General features: G+C 41.6%; 1 protein-coding gene across 1 annotated transcript in view; it reads left to right on the top strand.

Moving 5' to 3' along the window:
- Positions 1-600: 600 nt before the first annotated feature.
- The window catches only part of MARCHF3 (membrane associated ring-CH-type finger 3), a 194,892-nt gene continuing 184,313 nt past the window's right edge, over positions 601-11,179 (top strand). Inside the window, exon 1 of the mRNA XM_007527809.3 lies at positions 601-831. The gene's annotated coding sequence lies outside the window, so the exon portion shown is untranslated. The remainder of the gene's footprint in view (positions 832-11,179) is intronic.

Genomic DNA, 11,179 nt, shown 5'->3' with positions numbered 1-11,179 from the left:
CCGCGGTCTGGCGGGGCAGGGGCGGGGACGTGTAATGAACTTGACCCGAGCTTTGCGGAGCCTTTTCCAGGCAGCCTGCAACTCCCAGTCCCGGGCCTCCGCCGTGGCTGGGCGATCCCGTCCAGGTCTCACCCCCGGGACCCGTTCCTTTAAAAGGAGCCAAGTTCCGCTCCTCCCGCGGGCACCAGGCACCGGGGCGCCGTCCACACGCGCTTCCGCGGGGCTTCTAGTTCCACAGCGCGCCCTCCCGGGGGCCCCAAACACGCCCAAGCTTCTCTCAAGTCAAGGGTCCTGAGGCAGCCGGGTCCCGCGGCAGCCGCCCTCTCAGGGCCCTTCAGCAGCCACAGCCCCTCACATCCAGCAAATTCCCAGCCCCCGGGGGCGTCGCCCCGGCAGCTCCGGACAACCAGGATTGGAGACGACGGTGAGATGAGGCGGGTCGCTTGGCTTCGCCCGCGGCCTCCCGGGACCCCAGTGCTCCTGCGATTGGCTGCGCGCTGCGTCAGTCACCTGTCAGGGCGCCCCGCCCCTCCCGCCTCCCAGCCCCGCCTCCCTCCTAAGCTGGTCGCCTGCGCGCGGCCGCCCGCCTCATTCGCCGAGCAGGTCCTTGAATTGTCAGCGCGCTCGGGGCGGCTGCTGAGCCTGGGCGGCAGCCGGGCTGATCATACTCCACTCCACTCCACCCACCACCCTACTCCACCTCCTGAGGTAGCGTGCTCAAACCGATGTGCCCCGGACCGCTGGGGTGAGAACAGTCGCCAGTTCCAGGCAACTTGGGATTCGGGACCCGCTGCACGGGCGTCGGTTTGCGGTCGGGACTCGGCGAGAAGGGTGAGTGTCTGCGCGCGGGGCGAGCGGCTCTTCGCGGCGCTGTTGGGCGGCAGCGAGCCCGTGGGACCCGGCGCGGCGCGGCGCGGCGCGGCGCGCGGAGGTCGGCCAGCCGGAGCGCGGCGGCTGCGGGGTAGGGCAGGACCGGGCGGGATTTACACTTTGCCAACCGACCCGCTCCCCAACTTCTTGCTCCTAAGCGTCGCGACTCGGTCCGGGACGAGGCTCTGCGTTAGTGAGAACTTGGCGAGTGGCGACTGTCACTGTGAGATGGGGCTGAAGGGAGCTACCCCGGACCTTCCGCGGCGGCCACACGCTCGGCGGCGCTGGTTGGGGGAGGGAGACGGGGGAGCAGGGCAGCGGTTCCAGCGGTTCCAGCGGTTCCAGCGGTTCCAGCTGCTCCTAGACGGCCGGCGCGGGCGCGGTGTCCGTGTCACATCTGCAGCCCAAGTCTGTGATCAGCCGGTGCCCCGAGGATCTTAATTAAGCGACCGGAGAACTTAAGTGAGCAGCCTTGGTTCTGTAGCCGGGGCTTCTGTGCTTTGCAGTCACGGAAAGGAAGTGACAGCGGAGATATTAAACTTTGCAATTACTTTACTTGCACTGGCATTTCTCAAGTGGTGCTCAGACCTTCACATCCACCTGCAAGGTGTGTCCCAAGGACTTTGTGAGGAAGGTGTGGTGGTGGTGGTCGTGATGGGTGACAGAGGACAGGGGGTGGGGGTACTGCGACCTAACTAGTGCCAGGATCCTGGGAGAATCCAAGACTACACTGTGAGAGGGAGCACCACCAGGCCAGTGGGCTCATATTTTGTTAGAGCACCTGTGTGTTTTAAGTGATGAAGTTGTGACAGGAACTGACAGGAGAGGATTCAAGGTTAAACCTGATACTTCCTTTGTGACTACTCAGTCTAGGGAAGATTTTTTTCTCTCTCTCTTAATAATGAGAGGTTAAAAACAGCTACTTGTTCTGAGGGCCATTATACACATGTGGTTTATAGTATGTGTGAACCCAATTTAGTTTCTTGTAATTCTCCTTAGATGTGAATGAGAAATTATGAGAGTGCCAGGTAGTACAGAATTTGGGACTGTTTTGATCTTTGGAAATACATAAAACGTTGCTATGTATATTCATATATAGATGTGCATGTGTCTATGAACTTGTGTGCATAAAATCAATAGATGAGGGCCTGCAAAATGGCTCACTTGGATAGTGCACTGCTTTGCCATGTGTCAGACCCACGTTGGAGTCTGGTATCCATGACATTGAAGGAAGCTTTGGTGGTGTGGTTTCTTTCACTCTGTGTTTCTCTATCTCTATGGAGAGAGAAAAAAAAAAAAAAGCCTGAAGCAGTGAATCCCCCAGAGACAAACAACAAAGAAAAAGAAATGACTAGGTGAATGATAAGTATATGAAGGAGAAAATTCAGCCTTGAGCTTCCCCAGGGTGAAGAGATTGACCCTCTGATCTGCAGAGTGTATAATGAGTGTGTGTGTGTGTGTGTGTGTGTGTGTGTGTGTGTGTGTGTGTGTGTAAAAGTGTGCCTGGATCTGCCTATTCTGTCTGGATCAGTGTATGTGTGTGTCCATGAACTTTATGATCATTCAGTTCAGTACCAATCTATGCAGATTCCTTGTTCCTGTTTTATAGCTTAGCAGCCGCCAGTCAACCCAAACATAGTAAGTACTTATCAGTCAGAGCACTAGAGTGAAGTGTGGAGAGGGGGCAACCCTTAGTAGAAATAACATGCAAACAAAGCATGAATCATAAGTCCTATTTTCAATCAACATTCACCCTGAACTTGTGGCTTAGAGAGGACTATTTAACTCTTCAGAAATGGCAAACTACATTTTGTGAATAATTATAGCTTTGTTTGGGGAGGGGAGTTTATAGGAGGAAAAAGCAGTCTAGAAAAGAAATGTGGTGCCTATCACATACCATGCAGCACTGGTTTACTGCTTTGCAGTAGCATGTATATCAGAAACTGTTTCCTTTTGCTTCTTAAGAGATAATACACTCAAACTGAATTGTTTTGTACACATACACACAAAAAAAATCCCATCCTAATGGAAGTAAATGACTTTATTTCAGAGGATAATCTACTAGAGTTAAGATGATCTTAATAATTCTAACAAACATGTTTTAGAAATTTATAGCGTGGATATAAATTTATATTCAGTCTAATCACTAGCTGCAGGGGTTCACAATTTATAATTTCAAAGAACAATCAAAACTTTATCACAAAAAGTCTTGATGACTAACAGGGTATGGGATGAGTATAACAGCTTAATAGGTTCCTGTAGCCAAATGACTGATACTTAAAAAGACTATAAATTCCTTTAATAGCATAATTACTTGTGATGACAAAGTAAAGGCAATATTTTTGAGAAGCGTAGTTGATATTTTTTCCCAATAACATTATGCTCATAATTACATTTTAATAATGTTGTTCATTACATGAGGGAAGATAAACTAGAATCACTCTTAAGAACTCATGACAGGAAGTATTGTTTTCATTTTTTGGAAGGAAATATGCAAATCCCTGATCTCTAAGTGTCTGTAAATTCCTCATGGGCCACATAGGCAAGAATTCTCCTGCCTTGCTGTGGATCATCTTAGTCAGGTTGCTCTTTAGAAATTCACTTTATGAAATAGACTCCAAACTCTAGGATTTAATTCAGGAGTCTGGGATTGGATTTAGATCTATATTTTTATAAAATATTTAAAATTTCATTTTTATGAGAGCAAGACCAGAGCACCACACCATCATATGCAGTACTGGGATCTTGTGTCCTCATGCAAATAAGCAATCCACTCAACCCAAATGAGCCATCTCTCCCCACCAGTCTAAATTATTTAACATTCACCCCAAATTTAATCTGATTCCAGGGATCCCTTCATCATATTTTGAGGAAAATTTCAATGATAGTTATTATATAAAGGAACAAAGTCTGTGAATTGGAGAAGGGGAAAGGGACAAGAGTAGGACAAATTTCCCCTCCCCCCCAAAAAATTCCAGGTGACGTTTACAGGCCTTGTAAAATTTGTATGTAATACTGTAATTCTCTGTCCCCAACAATGACTCTTTTTGTCCTGTGTCCAGAAGTGTTTTGGAGTCCTCAATTATTCCTATTCCAGATTGTTCCCAATTCTAATTCCCTGTCTGGAGAAACAAGGTAATTTACGATTCCTCCCCAGTCTAGTTAGTTCCTCCCTTCTCTACTCTTATGTCTAGTATGTCCTGAGGTACTCTGAGATGCCTCTGCCAGTTCTGACTCATGTTGTTGGGCATTTCTGCTAGAAGACTAGCAGAATCACAGTCACTGAGAGCCATCTTTGACTTTAAAAAGTCATCTTATTGGGGGGGGGGCGATAATGGTTAACAGGACAGTAGTTGACACATGGATACAGCCTCTTTCTTATCTCCTCAATTTCCTGATGTTAGGTGTCTACATGCCACTTACCCAAGTCTATCTTTATCACCATCCTGATGTCCTCAGTCCCCTCCCTGAGTTCTTGATTTCGCTGCAATATACCATATACCCAGTGCAAGTTTTACCTTTGAATTCCATGCTTGGAAGCTAGATCTTTTTTTTTTAATTTTTATTTATTTATTGGTGAGAGATAGTCAGAAATTGAGAGGGAAGGGAATGAGAGAGAGAGAGACCAAGACCTGCAGTACTGCTTCACCACTCGTGAAGCTTTCCCTCTGTAGGTGGGACCAGGGGCTCTGAACCTGTGTCTTTGCACGCTATAACATGTACATTCAACCAGGGGCACCACCACCAGGCCCCTGGAGGCTAAATCTTTAGCAGTGCTAGTACAAGCTTATCCAAGGCCAGGGGGACACAGCAAGTAGCAGTTATTTTACTTAATGATCTGGAAAGTATCCCAGGCCACTCATCCAGAGACCTAGGCATTCTCCTTTCAGAAATTCATCTCGAAAGTATTTTGAGCTGTTCAATTATAGGTAGGTAGATTTTCTCAGCTTTACAGAGATATGGGTTGAGAATTACTTGCCACCTCTCCTTTCAAAATTAGAATGAATTTTGATTCATTACTATTTTCAGTTAGTTTTTATAAATATTTTATTTATTTATTTTTGATGACTGAAAGAGGAAAAGAGGGCCTAGAGCACAGCTCAGCTCTGGTTTATGGTGGTGCTGGGATTAAACCTGGGAGTTCAGAGCCTCAGGCATGAAAGTCTTTTTGCATAACCATTATGCTGTCTCTCCAGCCCAGCTTCAATTAGTTTTCAAATTTGTAGTTTCAGCAATAACATTTGGATTCTTCTCTCCTCTTTCAAACTGTCCTAATTCTCAATTTAATGCTCCCATGTAAGGCTTAAAGGAGAATCTCAGAAGTTGTTGTTGACCTTTCTGCTTTCTGTCATGCAAGTTCTTAAAAATGAAATGACTTGTCAGAGGTTAGAAGTTCAAGGAATATTTACTACCCTGATGACAAAAGGACATAGGTAGACTGGAACAATGAACTTGAATTGTTCCAGGCCACTGGATCGTTACTGAGACTATTACAGAGCAATTTCTGTTTTAAGTAGTTGGCAGGCGTGTTTATAGTTCACTTATCTTAAGTCTTTTTGTAGGATGATTTTTTTTATACATTGTTACAGATGAGCAAACAACAGCAACAGAAGAGTAGTAATATTTATATCTGGTCTTTCATATTCAAACATGACATCAATAAATGAGAAGTTGCATAGTGGATTGTTCTTATTTAGCCTTTTGGTGATATGGTATGATTGGTTATACTTAGTCATTCATATCATCTGAATCTTTTTTTGACCTCTTTCTTTAAAAGGTTGTTGTTTTTTTTTTTTTATGGTATGTGACCTTGGAACATTTTTTTAAAATAAAGTTAACCACCATATGTGATAATTGGTTCAATAAATCTGGCTATAACTAGTCAACTATAGCACAGAATGAAAAATAATTTGCTGACAGTACTGTGACAATAAAACCTATATGAAAATTCTTTGGACTAGCATTTCAGACCTAAGTGTTTGTCTATTGAGTCACATACTGCAACTAATGTTTTTACTCTGGCAAAAATAGAGTTGCTTATATTTCAGTTGCCAACGTCTATATTACTTTATGGACCTAGAAAAATTTAATAGACTAGGTATAATCAGAGCCCCAGATTACAGAGTGCGACAAATGTGTGCCAAGTTAGAAAAAAATATATTGTAGAATGATACTTTTTGTGAAATTGGGCCACACAGGTCATTGCAAACTTCTAAGCAACAATTCTTTTTTTTTTAACCATGTTATACTCTAAATATCTAACTTTCATTTGACAGTTTCTTTCCAAGTCTTCTATTCTTTTCTCCTTATAACTTTAAAATTTTTTAAATGTTTATTTATTTATTCCCTTTTGTTGCCCTTGTTGTTGTAGTTATTGTTCTTGTTGTTGTTGGATAGGACAGAGAGAAATGGAGAGAGGAGGGGAAGACAGAGAGGGGGAGAGAAAGTTAGACACTTGCAGACCTACTTCACCGCCTGTGAAGTGACTCCCCTGCAGGTGAAGAGCCGGGGGCTCGAACCGAGATCCTGACGCTGGTCCTTGTGCTTTGTGCCATGTGTGCTTAACCCGCTGTGCTATAACTTTTAACCATGGCAAATAACTTTTATAAGTTACTTATAACTTATAACTTTTAACCATGGCACCTCCTTATAACTTTTAACCATGGCAAATCTACATATAAAAATTCATTTTTTTCAAGTCAGTCTGTCTTTTAAGTACCTCCTAGTACTTAAATTTTAGTCATTTTCACTCTTTCTCCTCTAAAGTGATTCTTCAGGGACATATGTACCCCTATGTTCATAGCTGCGTTGTTCACAGTAGTCAGAGTGGAAGCAACCTAAATGCCTATCATTAGATGACTGGCTAAAGAAGTTATGGGGTATATATTCCATGAAATACTACTCTGCAATCAAAAAAAGGTGATATTGTATCCTTTGGGACCAAATGGATGGAACTGGAGGTGATTATGCTTAGTGAAATAAGACAACTACTACCAGATGGTTTCACTCATATGTGGAATCTAGAGATCTGATTTACATGAACCTGCCAAAAAACAAACAAACAAAATAGAAGCAAGCAAACAGTAAGACTTATGAGAACTGTGGTGGTTATCTCTGGGAAGTGGAAGGGTGGGGATACAGAACTTTGGTGGTGGGTTTGACGTGGAACTATACACTGTAATCTTGCAGTCTTGTAACAGACTACTAGTAACAAATAAAAATAATAAAAAATAAAATGACCCCTCAAGTTCCTGCCTTCACTTTAGTTTTAAGATCTGTTAACATCCTCTACTGTGAAACAGTGACTAAGCTATATAAAAATGAAGGGTAATACTCAAGTCATGTTGATAAGTGCATCATATTAGATATCTCCAGCTTATAGACTCTATGGGAAATCTAAGATTCATATGAATAAAATGACAGATGCACTCATCTGTAGCTTTACATACACTCTCCTGATAACACTGTCCTGCAATACAGGAGAAAAATGTTAAGTTCTAAGAAGAGAAAAGGCAAAGGATGAAGGGTCAGTGTGGGATAAAGATAATGGTGGGGGGAGAATACCTTCTATAAAATGCCAGACAAGGCGGTAAGAAATTTATAGAGGTGTTGATGGTTTGGGGTTTCTTGGGGCATTGATTCTGGTTTATATTGTCTCCACAACCTGCTTACTCTTCTACCTTTAAATAATTTATTATAGGAACAGGCCTTCCTTTGGTATATATTATATATTCTTACTTCTGGGTCTAATAAGAAGCATATAGAATAATGGAACTGCTCTAGAGTACTTAGGAAAACCTGGGATCAATATTGCTACATCATAAACCCATGACTGCTCTGTTTTGTTTTGCAGTACTTTCTTTCCTGCTACATTAATTCAGAATCTATGTTTTAAACTATATTTTTATTAATCTTTGCACAAGGAGACTTCTGGACTTACTCTTCTTGGCTAAACTATCTTTTGAGTAATCCATCATCAAACCACTGTTGATCTAATGATGTATTTATTGCTCACTATTGCAGCACTGGCAAGAAACTCAGTATGTTTCTAAAAATTTGATTAAAAAGAAATCAAGTTTTTGCAAGACGTAGCCATCCAATTATGTTAGCAGCTGCCAAGTATATTTTATGCAAAAATATACACACATATTTCAAATGAGCAAAATACGGTCCTTTTGAAAGCCTTTTGCTATGAAATGAGTACTACATGAAGATGCCTTGTAATTAGTAAAATTATGAACATACTCCCTACCTTAGTCAAAGGTAAAGTATATATTTCTTCAAAACTTTCTCCTAGACACTAAACTAGGTAATCTTTTCAATTGCAAACAATGAAGCAGTGAGGATAAGAATTTAACCCCCCCTGCCCCCTACTGCCACCCCCAGACTTTGGTGCCTTTCTCTGCCCACTGCAGGTTTTAGGGGACTTTAAGGGATCAAGATGGTGCTGCATCCAGGAGCTGTTGATATCCAAAATTTAGCATAATGCAGAAACTTGACATCTGTTAAGAAAAAAATTAAAGAAAAACTTAGCATATTTTAATCTCAGAGACTAACTTTCATAATATTTTTCATTCAAAAATCTCCTTTTGTTGAGGAATCACCCCTATGTTTTCATGTTTATGGCATAGTCTGATAGCTAGTAAGCACTAGTTCTTGCCTCAAAGCTGCCCCTTACTGAGGTTATGCTCAGACCGTGTGTCCAGGTGGGATTTATGGATCAGCTGAATTAGTCATAAATGCCTGTGGTCAGGGCCATTAGAAGGTAGTCCTTTTATGTTAGGTCTTAATGGGCTTTGAATGACTATAAAAGATCCAGGACCCTGATTTTCTGTCTCATCTGGGAGATGAAACCTCACTTAACATAGGTATTTTCTTCTTATACCTGCCAAGAAAAATATCATTAGGAAATTTGATGATTACTCCTATATCAGAACATTGCTCAGCTCTGGCTTATAGTAGTGGCAAGGATTGAACCCAAGACCTTGGAGCCTCAGACATAATAGTCCTTTGCATAGCCACTATGCTATCTCCCTAGCTCTCTACTTCCTTTTATATTTGACAGATGTTACTTTGATTAATAGAGATTCTCACAGAAAATCCATATTCCTTAACCTTTTAAGTTTTCCTAACTTCAGCTTCTTTCATTTAAAGCCAATATTTTCTCTACCTTAAGATTCTCATTCCTTTCTTTTTAGGTAAGAACTCTGTAAAAAAAAAAAATCTATAATAATCAACTACTGGGGGTTGGGTGGTAGTGCAGCGGGTTAAGCGCACGTGGCATGAAGCACAAGGACTGGCGTACCAGCTCCCCACCTGCAGGGGAGTCACTTCACAGGCAGTGAAGCAGGTCTGCAGGTGTTTGTCTTTCTCTTCCCCTCTCTGCCTTCCCCTCCTCTCTCCATTTCTCTCTTTCCTGCCCAACAATGACATCAATAACAATAACAATAATACAACAACACTAAAACAACAAGGGCAACAAAAGGGAAAGGAAAAAAAAAGGAGAGAAAATTTTTCAAAAATAATAATCAACTACCATTAATCTCTTCCCTCAGGAAGTAACTGCATTGCTGACCATTTTCCAAAGACTCTTCTAGGGCACTCCAGTGTGCCTTTATGGTGTTAAGAGAAAAAAAAAAACATAATATGCAGCTTCTCTCTGGAGCATTACCTGTTCTGACAGCTTTACACAGTACAAAAGTAATTAGTTTCACAAAGCCTTAATTTTCACCAACCTCACCCTCACCTGCCTAATCATTCTTGCCGCCTCCTGCTCGCTTTTTATATCATTAAGAAACAAGAGTAGGAGATTCTGCTAGCAATAGACATATTCATTACAACCAATGAGATGAAGTTTTTTATCAAAACCATTAACGGGAGATGGTGTGGGGGGAGATACAGGTCCTGGAAAAGGATGACAGAGGACCTAATGGGGGTTGTATTGCTATGTGGAAAATTGAGAAATGTTATGCATGTACAAACTACTGTATTCACTGTCAAAGGTATGCCAAATGTAAAACATTAATCCTCCAATAAAGGCAAAAAATAAATAAATAAAACCATTAACAGGTATACACAGGATAAAGAAGAGAGAGATATGGCTACTTGGAATACTTAAACAACTGAACAGGTGGATCAATGTCTTTTTTGATACCTTTTAAAAAGTAATACTAGGGGGCGCTAAGCACAAGGACCCGCATAAGGATCCTGGTTCAAGCCCTGGCTCCCCACCTGCAGGGGTGTTGCTTCACAAGCGGTGAAACAGGTCTGCAGGTGTCTATCTTTCTCTCCCTCTCTCTGTCTTCCCCCTCCCCTCTCCATTTCTCTCTGTCCTATCCAACAACAATGACAATAATAAAACAACAAGGGCAACAAAAGGGAATAAATAAATAAAAATAAATATATATAAAAAAGTAATACTAGGGAACTAAGAACCCCCAGTGTGCACAATTTCACTGAATCATCACTCTGATTTAATTTTCATTGTGTGTGAGTGGGGGCAGGGGTGTGTGGCGGGGGGGGGGGAGAGTAAAAAGAGAGAAACACTGTACCACCATCCATGGAGCTCCATGGATGTTCATTTTGTCCGTGGTGCTGTCCATGGTGCTAAAGTGTGGTGCTGGCATCTAGGGCTTCACACACGGAAGGCATGTGCTCTATAGCTGAGCCACTTTCCAGGCCCCTGTGGGTTGTTGTACCAAAAGAACTATTTCTCTTGGTCCTTGAGGATGAAGCTAGTAATTGCATTGTAATTTATATCAACAGTTTATCAGTTTTTTTCTTTCCCTTTTGAATTATTGCTAGTGAGTTTTGCTTACCTCTTCTTTATTTCACTCGATTTTTATTTTTAGTATTTCAAGTTGCTTTTCCTGATGTATTTTCTTAAGTTATATTGTTTCTAACCTCATAATAAATTTTTCTAACACTTTCCTGCCCCTGACAACATCTCACAGTTAGATACCTTCCTCACATGGGATGAATTTTCATTTTTGCTGCAGATTAGTAATAAAGGCATTAAATGGAATACTGATAGTGACCCTTTCAAGAGCTAAGGCACCATTTACTATTCTGTTTTAATTATGGCCTTTTAGCAGATTTTTACTAGTTATAATGTTCATTCCATATTCTAAATGATGTTTCTCAACTACTGTACAAAATTATGAAATCTGTGTGCATTACATTTTCTGCCTCCATTATGTGCTAAATTTCTAATTTTCTTGTAGGAAAAAATGCTTATTAGACTGGAATAGTTGATTTGGTTTTAAGCCATACTGCTCTTTTACTTATTGTAAACCATTAGACATTTATT

This window comes from Erinaceus europaeus, chromosome 2 (genome assembly GCF_950295315.1).
Source record: "Erinaceus europaeus chromosome 2, mEriEur2.1, whole genome shotgun sequence".
Taxonomy (NCBI): Eukaryota; Metazoa; Chordata; class Mammalia; order Eulipotyphla; family Erinaceidae; genus Erinaceus; species Erinaceus europaeus.
This window is presented reverse-complemented; position numbering and strand designations above follow the sequence as displayed.